This window comes from Acomys minous, assembly GCF_964271855.1.
Source record: "Acomys minous genome assembly, chromosome: 9".
Classification (NCBI taxonomy): Eukaryota; Metazoa; Chordata; class Mammalia; order Rodentia; family Muridae; genus Acomys; species Acomys minous.
In genome coordinates this window covers 99,662,034-99,682,743 of record NC_140490.1, presented here as the reverse complement: position 1 = coordinate 99,682,743, position 20,710 = coordinate 99,662,034, and positions in this window count along the sequence as shown.

Here is a 20,710-nt window from a genome sequence, read left to right as displayed (position 1 = left end):
GGAATGACGTATACAAATCTGTATCAGAGAGTGAGAAAGAATATACTTTCATTTCTCAAGTAACTCATCCTATAATTCTTGAAAGCCATAACTCGTGAAAGCAGTTAAAGGCTCTGTGAAAAGATGATGTGGGCCATTGTTTCTCCCAACAGCTGCATATGAGGGGGAGCTGGGTAAACCCATGGTTCATCTTCCCAGATGTCTTATGAAGAAGAAGTCATGACTCTTCACTCTATCCAAAGTGGTTGCTGGGGAAGGTCTGACATGTGTGTTTCTTTCCTCTGCCATAGCACAAACCAACGGGCTCCCATTCTTCACAGGTATTAGAGTGGGAATACTGGAAAGGGATTGTAAATATGCAAAAGCCAGACTCACCGAGAAACAAGTTGCCTCTGGCTTCAGTTTGAGTGATGCTTGTACATCACTCAGAGGCCAGCGGCAAGTCTCCAGGTAAGATAATGATGTATTCATCTCCTGATGACAATATTATCCCACTGTGGGAAACAGTAGAAGTGGTGTGGTCAAAGCTCAGCAACCATTCTCTTGAAACAAAGGGCTTTGCCTTTTTGTAATCAAGATTTGCTCGTATTTTTGCCAAAAATCAGAGATAGGTTGGCTTGAGGACCTGTTTGAAATGCTTTACACCAATCAGCACAGATGGTTGAGTTGCTGTGTATAAAATATTTGGTATTCTGGCTATAAGTATTGCCTCCTAATAGAATCAATCATCTTAAACAATAAATGATTCTTAGATCTATTGTTATGTTTAATTTTGGGGTTTCGTAACAAATGAATAAAAATAAGTAGACCTGCACTATTCAGGTAAACACTGTACTTCTCCATTTTGGCCAACAGACTTCTGTGGTTATTTCCAACTTATGTGTATTGTCATCCCTGGGTAGGAATGAGCCATTTGTAAATTAATAAATCTAAAACGTTGCTTTTGTTATATGCTTTCCATGTAAAGGGCCCACTGTTGATGTGCAGCTTGTCTATAGGCAATGTTCACATGTATAACATGTTGCCATCAGATGCCAAGGGTGGCACAGTCCTGCCAGAGTAGAAGAGTCCATCTGAGTAAGCATGACAGACACGAAGATAAGTCACTACTGCTACTCAGAGCTCAGAGGGGACACCGGGCAACACACCAGTTCCTGGTAATCACTACCCAGATGACCTGTAGTAAATTATTACTCAAAGACTGAGGTGTGGTCTTGGGGAGGTAAGACACAGTGGGTTCTGCATGAATTTGGCCTTTTAGTTAAATAATTTGGTCCTTGGTGCTCCACCCTCTAGAGCAGCAGTTCTCAACCTGTGGGTCGTGACCTCTTTCAGCGATTGCATAGCAGATGTCCTGCAGATCAGATATTTACGTTGCAATTCACAACAGTGGCAAATTTTGAAATAATTTTATGGCTTTAACATTCAGAACTATATTGGTGGGTTTTTTTTCTCTTATTTATTTTGTCATCCAATGAATTTGCTTATCAAAGAATATTGGAAGTATGAAAAGTTATACAGCACAGGAAAGTACCAATGATTTAGCTCCTCTCTCTTTGAAGGTCTTTTAATGTCTACTAGGGGAGGGACATATGCATCTATACATATCCATAATGATCCTTAACTTTATGGTGGATAAAATAGAGAGTCTCAAAATATTCTTCTTTACACAGAAAATAATAACTGTCATCTTGGTTTGGATTTTGAATGATCCTCATTAATTTACCTGTTAAGTCACCACTAAGTATTTAGTCTTCAGCTTGGTGCTGCTGGAAGTGGGAGAATTTAATAAGAGGGAGTGTCCTGGGAGTTAAGGCCATGGGGGGAGGGGCATTTCTGAAAGAGACAGTGGAATTCCAACGTCTTCTGTTTCTCTATTTCATGCCTATCTATGAGGTGAGGGGTTTGACTCCACATGCTTTCCTCTATGCTATGTTTCCTCAATACAGACCTAAATACACAGGACCTATTGATCATGGCCTAGAATGTCCAAACCTGTAGACAAAAATCAACCCTATGCCTTTAAGCTAACTATCTCAATGTGGTTTTTGTAGGGACAGCAAGCTGAGCAGCAGTTAGCGTTTACCGATATTATTAGGCAAGGCTTCACATATGTGCAGTGATGTATCACATGGAGATGAGAGAGAAAAGCATGCCCCTAAATTCAGAAATAATAGGAAGAAGAAAACAGAGTTAACGAGCTAGGGAGATGGCATCGTGTTTGCCATGTGATCATGAAGACTAGAGCTCCAATCACCAGAAGCCATGTAACTGCCAGGTGGGTGTCAGGGTCCTCATGTAATTTAAGCCTCAGGAAGCAGACAGAGCATCTCCACAGCAAGCTGACGAGTGAGAGTAGCCATATAAGGGAGCGTTGCCTTTGATTGAGAGAATCTGCCTCAATGAAGAAGGCACAGGGTTGATAGAGGATGACTCTCAACATCAGCCTTCAGTATCTACATGCACGGGCACACAAGTGCATGTACAGCCACTTACACACAAAAACACATCCACATCCACACATCACATGATAACTGGAAAAGAAAAAGGAACTAGCTAATCATTCAAGGGTAGTAAAACATCACAGATGCTGGTATGGAAATCAAGGTTTGAGGCAGAGTAGGACCAGTAATACAGCCAGATGCTTCTTCAATGTTATAGATGGGTTTATTTTCCCTTCTTTGAAACATACCCAACATAAACATATTATTGTATTTCCCACAAGTCTCTACAGCCCACAAACTACAACAGTGAAACTCTTTTTGCTCCAATCTCTCCTACATGTGGCATATTTCATTACGTAGAACTTGTAGAATTTTTTTTATATTCATTTGTCATCGCCACCAGAGTCCATTGTACAGTGATTTAAATTTCTCAAACAAACCTAACAGCTGGTGAGGGCATTGCTGCTTATATTACAGAGCTGTGCCATCTGTTTAGCTGGTGCAATTTGCAAGATTTCTTAGATAGCGTATTTCATGATTATTTCATAAGAAGCATCCATGATAAATCCTCTGAGCTGTATCCTTGGAGAAATCAAAATAGGCATTTATTATAGATTTGAAAATGGCTGTGTCCTGGGAGATGATATACCCCCCCCCCAAATTAAAAAGAACAATCTCTCATGGGGAATGTCTATACCATACAGACAGAAATCTTGATGCTGAGAACTGCTATTGTAAAGCCCTGTAGCTGTGGTCTCCAAGGCCAGCTGTCACCAGTCAACATTTCCTTGGGTTCATCAACTTTTCCTTCAGAACCTACTCTGCAAATCCTTGACTTCATTCCTCTGCCCTCGCTGTAGGGAGCAGAACAGCCCTAAGTGACTAAGCACTGTTGACACGGGTATGGACTCGAAGCCCTTGGATCCATAGGGAATTGAATTGGCCAAGCCATTCTCCATATGGGCCAGGCTCAGAGAGACACCAAAGCTTTACTTGGGGGCTCAAGTGCTTAGGAAGAGTTGATTAGCATACACAAAAACTATCAACTGCAACTTCCTCCTCCAGGATGTCTTCATCCTGCAACTCCTCCCCTAATGAGACCTCCCACCTCTACGAAGCCCCACCCCATAACCCTGAGCTGTATCCAATGGATATGCTGAGGTTCCAGGTTCCTGGAAGTAGTAAGTGCTGTTCCGTCAGAGTGAGTACACCCCCATGTGACCTTGGCTTTTCTGTATGTCTCTTGTGTCTCTGTCCATTCTTCCCTTCCTCACCACCCCTAATCATGGTTTTAGGACGCAAGATGTGATGGTTGTGGTACCCTCACCATGAATGGTGAGGTGACTCCATTGGGAAAGTGCTTGGGGAAGTGGAAATGGCAGGATCCCTGGGGCTTGCTGGATAGCCAATCAGACAGAATCAGTGAGCACCAGATTCCATGAGAAACCTTGCCGCAAAAATGAACAACCAAATCAATAAATTAATAATGACTAAATAAGATGTGACCCAATTGAGGAGGACATCAGTTGTTGAGCTTTGATCTCTACACACACACACACACACACACACACACACACACACACACGCATGCATGTTCATGTGCACATGCACAAGAAAAGGGAGCAGACAAAAGAGCCATTTATTTCTTTATCTCTATATTCCTATAGTGCATTTTATTTACTTGTATCCTTCTAGAAGATTTCTTTCTTTTCTTTTAGAATTTTTTTTTTGTGTGTGTGGGGTGTGCGTGTGTGAGCGTGTCTGTGGGTGTGCCTATCTGTGTGTGCACACATGCATGTGAGTGTAAGTCAGTCTTGGCAGAGACCAGAAGAGGGAGTCAGATGTCCTGGAGCTGGAGTTATTATAGGTGGTTGTGAGGCACCTACAATGGATGCTGAGGTCTAAACTCCTGCTTTCTGCAAGAGCAGCAAGCTCTCTTAACCAGAGAGCCACCTCTCTGGCCATTCACAGGATTTCTTTCTACTTAAAGTTCTCTCTCTCTCTCTCTCTCTCTCTCTCTCTCTCTCTCTCTCTCTGTCTCTCTCTCTCTCTCTCTCTCTCTCTCTCTCTCTCTCTCTCTCTGTCTGTGTCTCTCTCTCTCTCTCTGTCTGTGTCTCTCTCTCTCTCTGTCTCTCTCTCTCTGTCTCTCTCTCTCTGTCTTCCTCCATCCATTGAATTTCCCTTCAGAGTCTTTGTTTCATCACTTGTTCTTCTTTCCCCTGCTGCTCTCCCCTTTCTCCCTTTCGTTCCATCTTCCTGTCATCCTCCTCTTTTTCTCTGTCTCATAGATCATCCCTAATATGTATATCTATAGCTAAGTGCATATGGACAGTTCCATCTCTCCAGTCTTACGGAGCTCATGCTTCCCTGTGACCCATGTTCTCCTCTCCATTGACCTTTTTACTGTCCAGGTTCTGCAGCAATCCCACGGTACTTGTTAGCTTGCCGTGCTTAGCAAGCACTGCGTGTTCAGCCTGCTGTGATCTGGCTTTTCTTCCCCAACCCCACTGGAAGTGATCTTGCGAACATCATCAGGGATGCTTTTATTTCTAAAGATAACAGATAATTCCAATTTGTCATCTGACTTCACTGTGCGTTGCATTCGATCCATTCAATACTCTCTCGAGCATTCTGAAAAGTCTAACTCTCCACCTATTAAATTCCATGTCCCATGGCACATTGACACTTTTGGATATCAGGCCCCGTTGATTTTCATTCTGCTTGATTTTCTTCCCCAGCCTTGGTTAGATTTCTATGCATATGTGGGAGTATCCTGAACAAACTTGCTAGTTCTGTTTGGTGCTTCTAATGGAGGTGCCAATACATTCAAAGGTTGTCAGTCACAACTACTGTATTATGTCCTGAACTGTGTTTGACAAAAGCATCTAAACTCTGAAGTCCAGTCCCCTAGCAGGAAGATCTATTTTTAAAAACGTAGGAATCGGTGTGGTGTCTGTAACTGATGACATAGGTTTAAATATTATCTGTGTCATTAAGATGTGCTGCTTTTCTGGCGTACATCTGAAATTACTAGTAGTTAACTGTAGAGAAAGTACAGTGCACTCTTGGGATGGCGAATTACTCACATGGAGCTTGTTGTTGTTGGCCTACGGGGTATGACAAACAGGGAGGTGAAATAGACTGAGTCAAAACAGCCTAACCATCAGGAGCTATACATGCTATGGCAAGATGCTCTCCTGTGCTTTGAAGACGAAGGAAAAAACATAGACATAGTAAAAAGACAAATGGCAGGCCTCTTAGGAAGAAATCTGAGTCATCCAGTCTCAACTGAGGGACAGAGGAAAGCGTTCATGTAATTCTGATGAAAATTACCAGTTGAGAACCGTTAAAGGAGTACAGATTCTGGGGGAGAGGGGGAGTTATATAACGACAATAATTGACATAATTAAAATTTTCAGCTTACTAACTTCAATAGGATTCTCAGAGCCACTTAGCAATCTAACTATGTCTCTCCAGAAAGATTCAAGTTTACATTCTACATGATGCAGCTATGTACTCTTTCATTTTCTCCCAGTAGAATCCACAAGCCACTGCGTCTGTATCTATCCTGTCATTTTTCTTAATGCAGCTATGGAATTAGTGTCCTATTCCCTCTGTCTGCACTACAAATGCAGTACTTTAACTAGTTGCTTTATCTTGTCCATTGATTCTTAAGATTATCTCTTTTCCTTATTAGATCTTTTTTAATCAACACTCAACTGATCTAGCAATCCTCCTGACTTTCTAAAACAAGGAAATAATCTCACTCTTTTCCTTGCAGATCCTTAGACAAATGACTAGAAAGGTTTTCCAAGCCTGCCCTTCTGTGAATTCCTCACCTACTCCCACATCTCTCAGTCTACTCCTCCAAATGGCCAACATGAGGCTCCCGTTAAAGGTGAGTTTTCAGGTAGCTTAGACCTCTCTGTATTATTCAGCGGAACTATTTCTCTGAGCCCTAAAGAGCGACTACAACATCTTCAAACTTTCAAGGAAAAGTCACATTCAACTTAGTGTTCAATACCCTACCAGAGTGTGTAAGGCTTTAAGAGCACACATAATTTCAGGTGAATCTGAATTCTAAACATCTATTCCTTGAGCTTCCTTTCAGTGTGTTACTGGAGCACTACCATCAAAATGAGGGAATAAAACCAATAAATAAATAAATAAATAAATAAAAATATAATTCAAGAAAAAAATCTGACAAGGAGAAATCAATGTCTTATAATGACAATTTTTTTTAATTCTACATTTTAGAAATTAAAGTGACAAATTTTTAAGCACAAAATAAAAGAACCAATCCAAGATTATATTTATTTTGCTTGTACATCATTTTATATATCTCACTGTAAATAAAACTAAATATCCGCTATGACAATAAACATGTTATCTCCAACAGTTTTACATGTACAAGGCACATGCATATTTGGTGTTCTAATATGTGGTAAAGACAATTGAAATTAACCCTAGTATCTTTGCCTGGTATGCACCACCTCTGTAATTCTCTTGGCCGGAGTACAGACCCGTCTTATGATATTCAAGTATGGTTACTTTATATCATATGCCAAATGAGATGAAACTGTACAGGTGTAACTAAGTGACATCCTTTTGTGTTAGTCAAAAGAGATATTTTCCTGCATAGGTCTGATATAAGCATATAAGCCACCTAAAATAGAGCCGAGACAAAGAAATTTGAAACAAGACACACTCACCGGTAGTCAAAGAAATAACCATGTGTGGACTACCTATCAAGGCCCTTTCTTGCCAGCCCTTCTGAGACAGAGACATGACATGCAGCCACGGAGGGCAGTGGCTGACTCATCACCAGAAAGAAAACAGGGATGTCACTCTCACTGCATGGAATTTGTCTCATCCAACAGCCAGTGAATTCAGATGTTCCAAACCTCAAACGAGACGTTAACACCAAACTGTAATTAACCGAGACTATGACCACAGGGCTCAGGTATGCCATATCCAGACTCCTGAGCCTGAGAAATGGTGAGATAATATATTAATAAGTGAATGTTGTCTTAACCTCTAGGTTTGGATGATCTTCTTGCAGACCCATCATCTGATCTGGACTGAACTGGTTTCAAAAACATGGAATTTCTCACTCTTAAGATCTAGTGATAACATCAAAGGAAATGGTCACCAGAGTAAAGAGGGCGCCTATAGGATGGGAAGAAAAGAATCTCTGCCAATTAGACATTATACAAGGACTTATATAAAGAACCGTAGTAGTTAAATATCAAAACCAAGTAATCCAATAACTAAATACATAAGTCAACTGTAGGGATAGTTTTTAAGGTAAAAATTATTATTAAATACTTGAGAAAATATTTAATCTCATTATGGAAGTGTGACTTAAAACTTCGTTAAGATTCTATCCAATAAAAAGGGCTATCATTGATCAAACAAATAACAGCAAATGGTGGCAAAGACGTGAGGAAAGACAAGTCCTACCTACTGCTAGTCCAAATGTAAATTTTTACAGCAGCCATGGAAGATGTATGGAGATTCCTCAAGAATTTGAAAGCAGAATTACCATAATACCTGTGGTATGTGCCCCAAAGACTCTATGTCAACATATCACAGAGATACTTACGCATCCATGCTTATTGCTACAGTATTCACAGTAGTAAGTAGGTGGGACATCCCAGATCATAAAAGATGAATTGATAATAAAATATGATACATGTATACAGTGGATTTTATGCACCCATAAAGAAAAATTAAGTCATGGCATTTGCAGAAAACTGGAAGTCATTATGTTAAGCAAAATATGCCAAACTCCGAAGAACCTTTGATATTTAAAAACTAGATTTAAATTCCCCTCTTTTCACAAACTTATATTCCTGTGGGTAGGCATGAATCTAGAAAGGAAACATTCAAGGGGAGGAAGAGCTCATAAGGGATGTAAGAACTAGGGTAACCGCGTATGTGTAATAAAGTAGAAGGGTTGCTAGTTAGAAGAAAGAGAACCAGTTGGAAAAGTGAGGGGGGGGGATGACGGTTGCAGTCTGGGATGATGTCTTTGTTATTGTTCTATTGCTGTGAAGAGACAACGTCTCCAAAAAAACTGAAAAAAGAAGGCATTTAATTGGGGGAGGGGGGCTGGCTTACAGTTTCAGTGGGTTAGTCCATTATCATTATGGATGGGAGCAGACAGACATGGTGCTGGACGAATAGCTGGGAGCTCTACATCCTGATCCACAAGCAGCAGGCAGAGACAGACAGACATAGAGACACAGAGAGGGACAGAGACAGACACAAACACAGACACAGACACAGACAGACACAGACACAGACACAGACCGGGTCTGCATGGGTTTTTGGAGCCTCCCAGATCATCCCCAGAGACACATTTCCTCCAACAAGCCCACATCTCTTAATCTTTCTAATTCTTCTCAAACAGTTTACCAACTGAGGACTGAGCATGCAAATATATGAGCACATGGGGGCCACTGTCATCCAAACCATCACAGATGGAAAATAACAAGGACAAAGCTTAGTGGCACATATATAGATGACACGATGAAACTCATGACTTTGTATGTTAACATAAAAATCTGGTACAATAAAAAATTTAGGTGATAAAAGCATCTAAGATAAATCTACTCATGTCAAGACCATCTTGTTACTCTTTTTCATTTAATTTATTTAACTTTATTTCATGTGCATTAGCGCAAAGGTGTCAGATCCCTTGGAACTGAAGTTACAGACAGTTGTGGGCTGCCTTGTGAGTCCTTTGAAAGAATAGACAGTACTCTTAATCACAGAGCCCCCATCTTGAAAGTCTTACTGTTTATATATCGCATAAAATAATATATAAAGAATATAAAATTTTCATCTGGAGTCACCACACAGTTGCCCATGTTACTTGCATTGTTCAACTCTATCCTGAATTATTTTCATGTATTTTTTTCTCTCTTAAACTAATATTTGCACATTTTCGTGTAATAAACTAATATATAACTGGATGGTTGATAGCTTCCTTTGTTCCTACTGCCTTGTAGCCATTATGCTAAAAAGACAAGAAAAGAATAATTTGAAATTATAAACAGAAGAATTAAGTCAAAGAGTAGACAGATAGGATCCTAAAAAGAGTAAGAAAGAATGATCATAATGAGTGAGCTAACCCAGAAGCAGAAAGAGTCAAATGGTATATACTCACTTATTACCGGACACTAGCCCAAGGGACAGGTCCCATGAAAGTCTGCACCTACCAGGAAACGGGGATAGAGGTGAGGACATCCTATTGAGACTCTAGATGAGGAAAATATAGAGGATAGGCAAGTAGGGGGACCCAGAGGGTCCTAGAAACCTACAAGAAGAACATTATGATGGCTAGATCTGAGCCCAGGGATTCTGCTTGATCTAAGGCACCAACCATGGACAAAACAGGCAGTCATCATCAAACCCCTACCCAGATCTAGCCAAGGGACAGAACATTCTCCACAGCTAAGTGGAGACTGGGGACTGACTTTCACAGGATCTCTGGTGCCCCATATTTGGCCATGTCCCTTTGTGGGGGAGGCCCAATGGCACTCGGAAGAAGGATAGAGGACTACCAAGAAAAGACTTGATACCCTAGCACCATATTCAGGGGGAGGAGGTCCCCCACAGCCACAGTCATAGGGAAGGGGGATTGGGGTGAAAGTGGGAGGGAGGGAGGAATGGGAGGATGCATGGGATGGGATAGAAAATGAGATGTAATAGGAATTATTTTTAATTTTCAATAAAAATGTGTTAATAAAAAAAAAGAGTAAGAAAGAGTAACACCAAAATAAGCGGTGAATATAATTTCCATAGAGGTAGAAGTGATTCTCATATATAAGTGCATGGTGTAAGAGCACTGCCTCAAAGTTCCTAAGGTGTCTGCTGAAAGAAAATTGCCTTTGAGGTTGATTTCTGCCTCATTTTCCCAGAATAAGATAGCTCATTTAAGAAAAAGTGTATTCAAGAAAATTAGAAATGTCTCTGTGCAAATGGTAGAAAATATAAGAGACATCAGAGTGTCTAAACTATTGGTGTAAGTCACATATTTTGACTTCAGCTTCATAATTTGACTACTTTGAGCAGTGGTGTATGAACACAAGGCATGGTGCATCCATGTTCATCCTAGGTCCTAATGGTACTCCATGTTTCTACTCAGCTCACCAGGAGTTTCTGACCACTTTAGGAAGAACACAACTCAAGTAGCTGCTGCCCCTTCAACCTAGACCTCAGGAGGAAGCATGAGAGATAAAGCAAAGCCTGGAGCTAAGCCAGCTGACCTGCACATCTGTTCCAACTGAGTAATGGAAGCATTACCCATGACCTTGCAGCTACCCCCTGGAATCCTATGTTAGTTTTGTCTGGAAATGGTCAATATTTCAGAGGACAGTGAACAGGCGAATGGCTGAGGTGATCTAGGAGAAGAACATTGCCAAGTTGAAGCTAAAAGGAAAGGAGAAATGAAAGGTCATGGCCAAGAGTTACTGGAAAGGTGAATGTTTAAGTCGTGGCTAAAAAGGAAAGCAAAGCAGAAGACAGAGAGGTTAAAGCGCAGCCCACGTCGTGCTGCCTTCTCTGCCACTCACCTCACGCAGTGGAGAGCCAACTAGATAATTGTCAGTTCCATCCTCCTTTGCACATTTAAACTTGTCTTCTGAACTTTATTCTCTTAGTTCCTGCATTTATTAAGTGCTTTGTACTCAGTATGTATATATATATGCACAACTTCCCTAAACACAATCATATAGCAGACAATATTCAGACCAAAAAGAAAGCCCTGTAGTCTGATGACTGTGGCCACACAGTATCTACCGCCCAACACAAGCCCTTCTGCAGTAAGGCACTGAACATCCCTAAAAAGACCAGGTATATAAACCTCTCCTTGAATCTTGGTGGGTCCTTGATTACTTTGTACAATTGGTTATGACTAAAATTGCAAAATAGATTTCTATTTTAAATGCTGCATTGCTTTACTATCCAGCAGGCCGGTGTGCTGCCTAGAACTCTGTGGAGAAATGGAATGCTACAGATTAAGAACCAAAATTACCTCAGGCTATCTTTAGTCTCCTTAATAACCATTTACTGCCAAGCTCTTTATCTGACCTAACAGAGTAGTGACCATTATGTACAACCGTCGGAATGCAGTGTTAAATTTAGCAGACTACTGTCTTCACCCACCCTGAATCTAAGACTGTTTTCACTTCTGAAATACACAGAAGAGATTTCCACTTTCTACTGTAAATGACCTTAAGGCCCCAGCAACACATTTGATATATGTGTTGGATTATGACTTTCCTTCGTTCTGCAACTGTAAAAACTCATGTGGTCCCTTTGACAATGGAGCATGTGGTTTGAGGTAACCTTGTTCTGTGTTCATAAACCACAGGCATTCATATTTAGTTCAGAATGCACTATCTCCTACTCCCTTGAAGCAGCAGTCGTATTTTGTGTCCACATAAGGTCATGGGACTTGAATTTTTCACTCTCCTGATGCTCTCTCTTGAGTTAATCCCTTTTAGCACATAGACAGTACAATGATGTGACATTACCATCTATGAACAGCCCCAATTTTAAGTCGTTGAAGTCCAAACACCAGTCATATAGTAGAAAAAGACCACATAAAAGTTCAACTGCTCAGCAATTTTAGTCTACTTAGCACAGCCCTAGGGTTACATAGCTTACAAAGCCATCTGCCTCTACTCAGACAAATTCCTGTTAGACAGACTTCGTAATCATGAGAAAATGATGATTTTGTTATATTGTGGGGTTTGGACTAGTGTTCTGCAATCTATAATAATCTGACCTGTGCTTGCATGAAACTGTGTTAGGTGCTCCCACAGAGCAGAAAGCGTCATGGATCATTGTAACTAGAGAAACGTATGTGATGGTTGAAGGAGACTGAGGGAATGAAAGAGATAGCTGAAGATCCGGGCATGCACCAAACACACGCTCTCACCTTAGAAGGTACAAGATGCCCCTTTGCTAGTTTCCTGAGGTTGTACAATGAATCACTACAATTTATGGGATTAGAAGGGGGAAACTGTATAGCTTTATAATTCTGCAGAGCAGAAATCTGGTATCATGTCACATGACTGAAATCAAGGTATAAGAGGGCTGGAGTCCCATGATCAACTATTGCATAGGCTTCATCGGAACATATGTACACATTTGTATTAAACATAAAAGTTGAGTTAGAGTTAATCTATGCAATGGATAACTCCCCTCCCAGAAGCCATAGGCTGCCAATTAAAAAGCCCATCCCAAATGGTCTGTTACTGGTCAGAAGTGACATGGAGATGTAAAACAATGTGGACCATTGCCATTGTTCCTTGTTTCCCATCAGAACTTGATGGTGAGATTCTATCCCGAAGACACCATACACTCTGCTTACAGGACTTGGGGCAGTGACACTGATCAATAAGCTTCCTCTAGCCAGGCTAGCTTCCATAGATGCTGTAATGACTCACGTGGCAAGATACACTCTTGGACTTAATACTGGCATAAACGTTATGGGATCAACCAACCACTATCTGAATGGATTTAATACCTACTCCACAAGAGGTAACCCATGCATAGTATTGTAAGTCTCACCAAGAACTCATGGCTAGTGAGCTCATTGGTCCCAGTGATGAATCTATTACTGGTATGCTATAAATATTATACTAGTATGCTATATATAGTATACTACATAGTATACTATACAACACTATAATACTTATAATATACTTATATAATATATAATAGTATATAATAATATAATACTTACAATATATTATAAGTAAATAGTATTAGACTGCCCTCAAAATTCACGTCTCTGTATACATAGACAGCTGCAACTGTCAGTCCTCATTGGAGACGCTTCTTTGTGCAGGAGATGATGATAATACAGAATACAGGTAATGCAGAAAACATGGTACAGAGGTTTACAGATGTGTGTGGAATGCTCAGACACAAGTGGCACATCGACATCACATCAAGTGTCCCCAAAGCTCAGAGCCCATCACAGAAAAAGGAGGTGGGAAATTGTAAAAGCCAGAGATTGAGAAGGACCAGAGGAAAACAGTATCTTTTTGGACACAACAGGACCATCGCACTCATGAGCTCACAGCAACTGTGGTTGCCTGGACAATGCCAACCAGCATTCTAGCACTGAAGGAAAGAGGGGCTCGTGTGCTTCCACGTTTAGCTGATAACAGTTGGCAGTTTCTGATGGACAATTTATTTTCTGTATGTATTTGTCTCCTGCCTCTGGAATAAAGACCATACTCCAGTGGATAGCCTTGTGAGTATATAGAAAGAATAAATGAGATCTGGTGGGTTATTATAAAAAGAAGAAGAAAGACAGAACACAGAGTCAGGGCTGAGAGTAAATCTGAGAGGACATAGGGTAAAGAGTAGGAGATTAATATAATAAAAAATATATTGTATGTATGAAATTATCAAGGAATTAATAAAATTAATTTATTATTTATTTTTATTATTTATTATTATTATTTTATTAAAAATAAAATTAATTAAAAATAATAAAATTATTTTTAAGAAAGACAAGGAAGAGGAGGATGAGGAGCATGAATAGAATGTGAGTTGTATCTCCAGGCTAGGGTGGAGATGTTCTAAAATTACTATCTAGCTAGAATCTTTGTAATAGCGAACAAAGACATGCAGTTTTCTCTTCCTTGAGAGTCAATCAAGACATGCCTGTCAATCACCTGGACAGGAAAACTCACAACCTCCAAAAACAGCTAAAAAGGGAAAAAATTAAAGAACTCATATTTTTCATTTTCAAGAATTACTGCAAATCTATTGTAATCAAGATAATGGTTCTGACATGAGAGTTTACACTGAATTTAGAACAATATAACTGAAGAGCTGAGGAGATGAATCAATAGGTGGAGTACGGCTGTGAAAGCATGAGGACCTGCGTTTGATTCCCAGAACCCAGATACAAAAGTAGAGAACAGCAGCAGACATCTGTAATATCTACAATGGGGCAGTGGAGACAAGACAATTCCTGGGGCTTCCTGGCTAGCCAACATGGCCCAATCAGTGAGAGACCATTTCTAAGAAAGAAAGGAAGAAAGAAAGAAAGAACGAAAGAAAGAAAGAGAGAGAAAGAAAGAAAAAAGAAACGGAAGATGCCAATGTTAACCTCTGGACTTCACGTGTATTTGTACACACAAGTGAGTGCACTTGCACACACACAAAATTGATAACATTTTTGAACAAGCCCTTACACCCTTATGCTTTTCAACAATGGGTCTGGAACAAGGATGGTAATAATTCAACTTCCAAGGGCGAGCATATCAACAAATGGTCTTAAGAAAACTGGATATATACTCATCAAAGAATGAAGTTATCCTCGGTTTGAGTCTCATACCACCAAAAGAAAAAGAGCAAGGTTGGACTTACGATTTTCATCACATACATAAATGAACTCATGTAAACCCTACACCTAAAAAGAAGAGATAAAACTATAATGCTAAAAGAGAACAAGAGTAAATATCTGCAACCCTGGTTTGGGCACATACACAGAAAGGTATGAGACCACATACACAGAAAGATAATGTTGGCATTTGGATTTCTTCAAGTTTAAAAAGAATTGCACTCAGAATATGAAAACAAGTGTTGCATAATGGACAAAATACTAACAATACATACCAGACAAAGGATTTATACATAGAACATACATATATTTTAAACATATTTTTAGAAGTCTAAACAACTCAACAGTAAAAACAAGCCAAAAGTTGTGGGAATCTCTTTTAGACATTATGAAAATGGTGTCATATTATGGTGATGGTTGCTCAACTCTTAATTATGCTATGTGGTACTTAGCTGCAAGAGAAGCTTGTTTCCTAGTAAACGATGCAATTACAAAGACTTGCAGAAATTCAGACCAATATTCCAATCTTGTAACACTTTAAAAAATAAAGTAGAAGTGGCTTTCAGTGCTGAAAGGGTGAAATATTTTGAGAAATCTCCAAACAGAAGTGTGTCCAACAAATCTGAATGGATGTGTCCAACCTTCTTGATCTATCAGAGTCCTAGATTTTATCAATCATCCTCCATCCCATGAAACCAATAACACATTCCAGCAGTTCGAGTTGTCTTCTCCAGGGGAGATGATGAAGGCCCAGAGGGTCAAATTTCTTCTCTAAGCTTAATCATCTGGCATTGAGTGCACTGGTACATGGCTTTTGGAGGAGATAATGGTAAGGCATTAGAGGAGAAAGTACAGTACTTGCCTCAGAGAACTGTAGAAGACAGAACCTGAAACACAGGAAGTATGGAAGAGATCTAACAGGCTAGAACAGGAAGTAAGAGGATCTGGGCTACAGCAATGACAAAATGATGAAAGAATGGGTCACAGAAACTTGGATAAAATTGAAAAGTTTAGAAGCAGGAGAGGTGAAAAGCTAGAGAAACAAGTAACTAGATTCTTTCTATTTCTTTTAGACTTCGTACCTTTTATCAAAAAAAAAAAACCTTGTAAGTAAAAACAGGGCTCAACATTTCAAGTCAGTCATTAGCTTCCTGTTTAAACAGCAAGAGGCTACATGATGCAATGAAGGGTTGTATCCCCCACCCAAATACATGTGTTAAAACACAAATGTGACACTACTGGGTAATGCCCTCTTGATGGTCTTGGTGTTTACAAAGACAGCAAGTTATCTCTCTTGTTTCCATGTAAAGACGCAAGGAGAAAACTGTTTGTCAGTGGTCTTCACCAGACAGTGGATGCAGAAGCAGCTTGACCTTGGACTTGTCAACTCCAGAGCTGAAAAGTGAACTCTTATTGTTCCTTGGGAACATCTTTAGTTTGCACTGACACTTACTGACATGCCAATGTCTGTTGGAGACAACACCCTTCATTGAAGATGATGAAGATGAGTCTCTTTGGAACGCAATACCCGAAGGGACAGAAAAACACACAGATGAATCAGGTTAGTGTTTAGAGTTGCTGCATCCTCCACAACACAGCACTCTTCACACAAAAGATACAAAGTGCTTACCAAACTAGCTAAGAAATAAAGATAAACTAGTTTATTTGTCCAATTTATAACCAAAACCAATACTAATGATGAATCAAAATAAAACAAAAATGGCATCATATCTATTGAAAATCGGTAAAACTGTAACTTTTCTGTATAATCTTTATGTCAGTGCTCTATTTCTAACACAAAAACGTGATGTCTCTAATATCCATATGACAAAATCTCAAAAATGCAAGAGATATAATTATTTATTAGAATTAAAAACTTGCTTTTCATTTTCTTTGAAATTTTTAAATGTAAAATGACTGAAGGAAATAATTTTAGCAAAATGAAAATGAACATTCAAAATTGGAATATGATTTGAGTGTACTAGCAGGGAATTAATCAAGGAATCAAATTGGCTTACTGGGGAAGTGTGTGTGTGTGTGTGTATGTGTGTGTGTGTGTGTGTGTGTGTGTGTGTGTGTGTGTGTGTGTGTGTATTTTTCATCCAGGTTTTTTTGATCTATTGCTGGCATAATGTTCTTGTGGACTGTGTACAATTTACCCTTGTTCGTTCAAATGCTTATTTCTCTATCCCATTATTTGCTTTCAATCCAGACATTGCACTGTGATGTTTATTCTAAGTATCTCCTGTCTCAAGTTTGTGTAAACATGTCACCATTTTTCCTTTGTATTGCCAATAGAAGCCAACTACCCAATGATGAGCAATAACAGAGAATAAAGTGAGACACCTGGTCAGTAGGGGAGGAAAAGGAGCAGGAAGGAGAAGGCGGCGCACATGGAAAGGACCAGGAAGCACCAGGAGGAATGAGCTGGGCCTAGGATATGAGTAAAAAGCAAGTATAATATGGGAAATAAAACAGGAGGAAATTATACTAGCTTGGATACTTACAATGGAATAATTATTGTACAGCATTCTGCTATAGGCTAATTAAATAGATCCTAGTTTCTCTATATGGTTATCTGAGTATAAAACTGGTTAAGAAGTAACCACTGACTATACTAAAATTATAAGTCAATATTAAGTATTAATAATCATTCAACAATCTATGAACATTTACCCCATGTAGTTTGGAGAAACCTATGTTTACACATTCTGATACATAACAGGCCCCTCTGCATCCACTTCTGAGGACACTTTACTAACCTTCTGACAGACAATGGAAGCCCAAGTGAACCTTCAGACGTGCTCCCTGAGCACTTCAAGATCAGGGAGCAGGTGGTCTAACGGGTTTTCTTGCCTCTACTTTTTGTGACTAAATACAGATTGTAGAGGTTCTCCTGCGAAGCACCTGGACCCTGCTCCATCTTGGTTTGGCTAAGGTATTTGGAACAAAGCGTCTTTCCCAAGAGCCAGGACCTCAAAGCCATCCTAAAGATAATTCTGAAGGGCATAAGGAAATGAGAAATAATTTGGAGTGGCCATGAAACTCGCCAAAGGCCCAGGAAAGTCAGCATTGTCAAGTTAAATTCAGACAGTGGCTCTAAGAGAAGTCCTTGCATGCTAGCGTTCACAATTGTTCAGTTTCCCCAGCTGAGGACCCAGCAAGGAGGCACCACTGCCAGAGAAAGGGTAGGGACTGATTGCTCTCATGCCCCCATTCCTCTTTGTGCCATTGGAAACATTAACGAAGAGTCAATGAAAGGGTCTTCTTGGCTGCCTCTTTAAATTCTCTTAGAAGGCCAGGCCACCTGCCCAGAATATGTGATCTGTATGTACTTCTTGGTGAGTCTATAAAGTCGGCACTCTTTCCTCCCATCTCCACGGCACATACTGTTTATGCACTAGGAACTCCGATTTTTCTTTTTCTTTTTTTTTTTTTTCTTCTTTTTTTTTTCTTCTTTTTTTCTTTTTTTTTAATTAATCTATTCTTGTTACATCTCAATGGTTATCCCATCCCTTGTATCCTCCCATTCTTCCCTCCCTCCCATTTTCCCCTTATTCCCCTCCCCTATGACTGTTCCTGAGGGGGATTACCTCCCCCTGTATATGCTCATAGGATATCAAGTCTCTTTTTGGTAACCTGCTGTCCTTCCTCTGAGTGCCACCAGGTCTCCCCCTCCAGGGGACATGGTTAAAGGTGAGGCACCAGAGTATGTGAGAAAGTCGTATCCCACTCTCCACTCTACTGTGGAGAATGTTCTGACCATTGGCTAGATCTGGGTAGGGGTTTAAAGTTTACCGCCTGTATTGTCTTTGGCTGGTGCCTTAGTTTGAGCAGGACCCCTGGGCCCAAATCTGCCTATCATGATGTTCTACTTGTAGGTTTCTAGGACCCTCTAGATCCTTCTACTTTGCCATTTTCCCATGCTTCTCTCATCTAGAGTCCCAATAGGATGTCCTCACCTCTGTCTCAGTTTTCTGGTAAGTGAAGGCTTTCATGGGACATGCCCCTTAGGCTAATATGCAGATATAAGTGAGTATATACCATTTGAGTCTTTCTGCTTCTGGGTTAACTCACTCATTATGATCATTTCTAGCTCAATCCATTCATCCACAAATTTCGGGAATTCCTTGTTTTTAATAGCTGAATAGTATTCCATAGTGTATATGTACCACAGTTTCTTTATCCATTCTTCTACTGATGGACACTTAGGCTGCTTCCATGTTCTGGCTATTATGAATAAGGCTGCTATGAACATGGTTGAGCAAATTTTCTTGTTGTGTGCTGGAGCATCTTCTGGGTATATTCCAAGGAGTGGAATAGCTGGGTCTTGAGGAGGAACTCCGATTTTTCTGCCTCCACCTGGAACACAATGACAAAGGCTGCCCATCCTGAGAGAGTGGCAGAATTAGAAAGTCCACTTCTGTACAAGTGGAAGTCAAGCTCTCTGACCTAGTGCTGAGATAAAGATCCCTTTTATTTATTTTTTATTATGTTTCTTTTTTAACATTTATGTTTATATTACTACACATAAAAAATCTACATACAGCAGGAAGAACCATGAAACAATCCAGAATCACATAAATGTTACATTCATAGTGATTTGGCTATCTGTATTTGTCAAACTTGAAGTAAACATCTTTCCTATCTTGTTGAGTCTAAATTTCTGAATAAAAATCAGTATCTATATATCTCATCTCTATTAACTTAAAACATCTTACCCCTAACCAACTAAGCTTAATTGTAAGGCTAAACTACCTGGTCTTCAACTCCATCAGAGACTTGAGAAGGAATAAAACTTAAATACCTGAGTGAACTGAAAGTGCAGGTTAGCAGCTTCAAAAATGAAAAAATGACAGAGACAGTTTACTACCTGAACAGTCACCTAAAACTCTCTTTTCCTTTATCTTTCTTTCGTAAGTAAGGAGATAAGGGCTAGAAAGAAAGAAAGAGAGCTATAGAAATATAGAGGGATGTTAGAACAAAAGGTAGATTATTGCATCTACTCAACTCAAGCCTTAATTGTTACTCATGAACAAGGTCATTTTTAAATCACTGGTATAGAATTTTGCATATTGATGCAAAGTAAATATAATTTTGACACATTGGTATAAGCTAAGATTATTATTCACACATTACATATATGTTTTATATTTTTTTCTACTCTAATGTGAGGTATTGTACCCATCCAACTAAACTATAACACAAGGTTTACTTCCAACTTTGAAAGTGGTACTGCAGGCTATTTAGGATATTTAAATAATACAAGCTAATTCTTAGTTGAACAAATAGTGGTCACGTTAAATACTAGTCTATTTTTATCACAAGATCATATATCCTAGGTCGAACAGATAAATATGATTCTATAGATATATGAGGTAAAATAGTTAAATAAGGTCTTCAAAAGCCTCAGAGACCTACAGAATATGGCATTTTAAATTGTTTTTATTATTCTAAAGATTCTTTGACAAGTTAACTCCTGGCAACACCCAGCCTACCTCAAAGAAGATGAATATCAAAGAACCTCCTTATGGAGCCGGCTTCAAGGGTGGCAAACAAGCCACTGGGCAAAATGTCCTCATTTCTGCTACAGACAGAATTCTGCCTAAGAATGGGCAAGCTTGGATGCAGGCAGAGTCAATGGTCAAACTCTGCCAAGACAGGGTAAACAAGTCCTCAATAGTTTCCTGTCTCCCAGATGTGTCTGTCAGATAGATTAGGCCAGAAGGCTGGAGACAATGCTCCAACATTGTGACTTTTGACACTTGGTATTGTGTGTGATTTTTCTCTTGAAAACCCAAGGAAGGAGAATTACTATCAAACTGCTAAACTCTCAGAAAACGATTTGCTCTCTTCTTCCCAATCCCTTCCTCTCATGGAAAACAAA